This window comes from Cebus imitator, unplaced genomic scaffold (assembly GCF_001604975.1).
Source record: "Cebus imitator isolate Cc_AM_T3 unplaced genomic scaffold, Cebus_imitator-1.0 Scaffold0, whole genome shotgun sequence".
NCBI classification, from domain to species: Eukaryota; Metazoa; Chordata; class Mammalia; order Primates; family Cebidae; genus Cebus; species Cebus imitator.
In genome coordinates, this window is record NW_016107315.1 from 6,026,799 (window position 1) to 6,032,034 (window position 5,236).

Consider the following 5,236-nt stretch of genomic DNA (forward strand, 5'->3'; position numbering starts at 1 on the left):
AAAAAAAAAAAAGAGGCCAGGAGCAGTGGCTCAGGCCTGTAATCCCAGCACTTTGGGAGGCTGAGGTAGGTGGATCACAAGGTCAAGAGATCGAGACTATCTTGGCCAACGTGGTGAAACACCATCTCTATAAGTAAATAAATAAGAAGAAATGAGACTTAATTTCCTAATTTATGGCAGGAAGACCCGGCTTTCCCTCTCCTTCCTCACCTCATGATGGGAATAGTTGAGAATAAAGGAAAAGATTGGGGTCACTTGATCTAAGTTTGATGAGTGAGAGAAACTGTCCCTGCGTCTGGGCAGAGGGCATCTCCTGGGAACTCATGTTCTTGGGCATCCCATCTCTCCCTTGATTCAGCTGGCCATGCACAGGCATTTTTGTTCTCCTGAGCCCCAATTCTAGATGGGTTAATGCTGTGATTCAGCTGCAATCTAGTCTCAGCCCTCCTGAGTTTGGGAGACACCCTGTCTCTCCCCTGCTCCCTGCCCCACGCCTATCCTGCACCTCGAGGGCAAGGGTAGCAGGGCCTGTGGAAGCTGAGGCACCTCACCTGCCTGGCATTTGCCGGCACCCAAACAGCTGGGTGTGCAGAAGGAAGAATGAGGAGCCTTGGCAGCTGCCAAGCTATCCGGCAGGGGAGGGAAGGTGGCCAGGTGCAGCCGAAACAGGGTGCGGTGACTGGTCTGGGAGCTCAGAGGCCTGCCCAGACATCTGGCTGGGTCAGGAGGGCCAGGTGTGCCGAGAAGTGTGGGCTGCCCCGAAGCACAGGCTACTGAGTGCCTCGTGAGCTCAGGATTTGGTGAGCGCCTGAGCGGAGGAGGGGATGGTTGGTTGGAAACTTCAGATTCATTATCTGTAAAACGTGGATAAATAGGGTGGTCAGGGCACAAAAATGATTTAAAAAAAAAAGAAAATTAAATGACTTAATACGTATAGGGTACATAGCACAGTTCTAGTAAGTTCTCCAAAGTCCCAGGTATGATTATGATGAGTCCAGCACATAGGGTAGGGCAGGTTCCATGTCTGATTCATCTGTCATCCTCCACATAGCTACAAAAACAAGACAGAATCAGGACAGCAACAAAAGTCATCTCCCTCCAGTCCTCGTGAAACCCTATGAGGCAAATACCATTATTGAGCCCATTTTGCAGATGGGCAGACAGGTATGGTGAGGCCACTATAATCAGCTAATGCTGAGCCATGAAGCAGCTGCCCCACAGAGGACCCGGCCCATATTCTGGCTGAGGCAAAGGTGGTTCCTCCACCGGGCTTCCTCCCTCCACCCTCTCCCACCCTCTCCCACCACCTATCACTGGGTCTCAGAAGCCTGCTGAGGCAGATGAGGAAACAAGGAACTGAGAGGTGACAGGCAGAGCCAGGGGCAGGTATTCTTCCCTCCAAGTGGTCTCCCCAGGCGGCCTCCACCAGACCCTGCCCTCATTCCTGAGCCCACTTCCCTCTCTACCCCTCCACTTCTTCCTCCCTTCCTATTCGGTCATCTAGGCCTCTTTCCCTCCAGGAAGTCTTCCCTCAGCAGCCTCCCTGTCAGGGGAGTGCTCTATGGTGAACTCTCACTCTGGGCATCTATGGAAGTGAGTAAATGGAGCCCCTTCCTTCTCCACATGACTTTGGTGAACCACAGACAGTCTGGGAGATACTCCCCAAAGGTGTTGGCCAAAGCCAAGAGACAACTAAAACAACTATTGATATCTACAGGAAACTTCCTCCAACAGCTTGTTTTCATACAGGGTATCACCCTGTTGCCCAGGCTGGCCCATAGTGGCATGGTCTTGGCTCACTGCAGCCTCGACCTCCCCAAACTCAGGTGATCCTCCCACCTCAGCCTCCCAAAGTGCTGGCCAGGAGATTGCTTGAGCTCAGGAGTTTGAGACCAGCCTGGGCAATATGGCACAAACCCATTTCTACAAAAAATTAGCCAGGCATTGTGGGTCACGCCCCTATAGCCCCCGCTACCAGGGAGGCTGAGGTGGGAGGATCACCTGAGCCCAGGAGGTTGAGGCTGCAGTGAGCCAAGATCATGCCACTGAACTACAGCCTGGGTGACGGAGTGAGAACCTGTCTCAATAGTAATAATAATAATAATAAATAAAATTGGCCAGGCCCAGTGGCTCACGCCTGTAATCCCAGCATTTTGGGAGGCCAAGGTGGGCAGATCACGAGGTCAAGAGATCAAGACCATTCTGGCCAACATGGAGAAACCTCGTCTCTACTAAAAAACACAAAAATTAGCTGGGCGTGGTGGTGCGTGTCTGTAGTCTCAGCTACTTGGGAGGCTGAGGCAGGAGAATCACTCGAACCCAGGAGGCGGAGGTTGCAGTGAGCCAAGATCTCGCCACTGCACTCCAACCTAGCAACAGAGTGAGAATCTGTCTCAAAATAAATGAAAAAACAAACAAACAAACAAATAAAACAAAGCTGCAACTTACTTCTTCCCAAGTGAGGGTATGCTCGCCCTCAAAGGAGCTGGTAGGGCGGGCTATGCTGAGGCCCTTTTCCCTGCTCGCAGAGAGCTTGTACTGCGGAAAGATCATAGCTCTGTGTCCCCATCTGTGAAATACACATTTTATTGTGATGTACAGCAAATGCTTGTAAAGCTCTAGACACAGAGTTGTTGCTCCATACACGGCTTTATTTCTCAGCACAAATGCTAATTTCCTTTCCAAATGCAAAGCTTCTCAAGCTCTTAAGCAGTTTGGATTGTCTGAAGGTCACAGCAAGGTCTCATGTTCCGTTTTGCCCACTGGCCTTTCCTGCCTCACTTCCTGACTCCCTATTCGTCCTCCAGTCCAGCCAAACTTCTCAGCAGTCCTCAACAAGCTGCCTGTTCACAGCTGTGTGTCCCTGAACGCGCTGTGCCCTCTGGTGAAACACCTTTCCCTCCCCTTCTTTGCACAACAAACTCCTGCCAATCTTTTTCTCTCAGTTCAGTCCTTCTCCTCCAAAGCTTCTTCAGACTCCCCTGGACAGTGCTCATCATTCCTTCCTCTGCTCTCTCGGAGGCGTATCCACATTATTATTATTATTTTTTATTTTTTGAGACAGAATCTCACTCTAGCTCCCAGGCTGGAGTGCAGTGGCGTGATCTCAGCTCACTGCAACCTCTGCCTCCCAGGTTCAAGCGATTCTCCTGCCTCAGCCTCCCAAGTAACTGGAACTACAGGCACCTGCCACCACGGCCAGCTACTTTTTTTTAGTAGAGACAGGGTTTCACCATGTTAGCCAGGATGGTCTCGATCTCCTGACCTCGTGATCCACTCGCCTCTACCTCCCACAGTTCTGGGATTACAGGAGTGAGCCACCACTCACTCCTGTAATAATAAACGCCCGGCCTATTATTATTATTTTGAGACAGAGTTTCACCCATGTTGCCCAGGCTGGAGTACAATGGCACCATCTTGGCTCACCACAACCTCTGCCTTCCGGGTTCTACAGATTCTCCTGCTCAGCCTCCTGAGTAGCTGGGATTACAGCATGCGCCACCACGCCCAGCTCATTTTTTGTATCTTTAGAGATGCGGTTTCTCCGTGTTGGTCAGGCTGGTCTCCACCTCCCAACCTCAGGTGATCTGCCTGCCTCAGCCTCCCAAAGTGCTGGGATTACAGGCATGAGCCACTGCGCCCAGCCAATTATTATTTTTTAACTTTTAATTTTAAAAAAAAGGTGATCTTGCTGTGCTGCCCAGGCGGATCTTGAACTTCTGGCCTCAAGCAATCCTCCCACCTCAGTCTCCAATGAGTTGAGATTATAGGTGTGAACCACCATGCCTGGCCTATATGGTTATTTATACTGTATTTTAATCCATAACTTCTCTTATTTTTTTTTTCTACGTCTCTGGCTCTTTCTGTTCTCTGTAGAGTTCACCTTAGAGAAACTGAGTTTGGCAGAGGAGTTAATGCATTTGGCGGGGTGTCACAATTCAGCTGGGCCGTTTGTTGGAAGGCTCAACATCGTGTTTAATGACCCCTCTTCAAGTTGGTGGCCAGGAAGGAGCCACATTTTGCCTCTAAGTATTGAGGCTCCCACTGCACCCATGCGTAGCTGGCTCCCAGTGAATCCTGCCCACACACTTGGATGGGGCATGGCCCAGAGGCTGCATGTCTCCATGCCTGTGCAGGGCAAGGCTATTTGGCCAGGGCCAGCTCAAAGGCCTTCTTGGCCAAGAATCTCTCTGAGCAACTTTGGCCGTCAGAAATCTTGAACTTGGCTCTAAGCCTCCACAGGGATGTTGAGACCCTGCTGGGAGGATTCCTTCATCCAGCTTTTAATCAGAGCTAAGTGTGTATAGATCTCCTCACCCACTCAGATTCAAGCCAGGACACAGCCTGGCATTCTCTTTGGCCTTGCAGAGGCTTTGAACACTTTTTAGCAGGAGACTCTCCCACTCTGAGTCCCATCTCCCCAAGACAGAAGCCAGACCTCCACTTTCCCAGCCTCTGTATACCTGGGGTAGCAGCTGTGCCCTGATCTCTGCACCATTGTTGGAGCTAAGAACCCAGATGGACATTGGCATCAATCAGTTGCTATACCTGGTTCTGGGCAGGGTCCTAGAACACGGTGATGAGTCAGAACTGCCTCTGCCTCCCAGGAGCCCGCAAGGAAAGGTGGCAGTCATGAAAACAAGTACTTCTTACAGGGCATCGAGGAAGAGGCTACAATGAGGGGAGGTGTCCAGTGTTTGGGAAATATCAGTTGTGGAGACTTGCAGGGAGGGGCCCCGTCTTACTCATTTGCTAATTACCCCGTCCCTGTGGCAATGAGGTGTTCTATAAAATGAACTGAATTTAACATCAAGAGACTTGAATTTGAGTCTGGTTGTGCAATTTTTTAGTTGGTACCTTGGGTGAATCACCACCTCCCCAAAGACTCTGTTTTGTTTTGATTTTTAATATTTTTTTCTTTTTCTAGAGATGGGGTCTGACTCTATCACCCAGGCTGGGGAGCAGAGCCCCATAGCTCACTGAAGTGTGAACCTATAGTCTCTCCTATGCTGGGGACTACAGGTGCACATCACCATGCTCAGCTAACTAAAATATATATATATATTTATAATATATATATTTATAATATGTATATATGTACAATATATATTATGTATATATATATATATATATATATTTATTTATTTTTTTTTTTTTTTGAGACGGAGTTTCACTCATGTTACCCAGGCTGGAGTGCAATGGCGCGATCTAGGCTCACTGCAACCTCCGCCTCCTG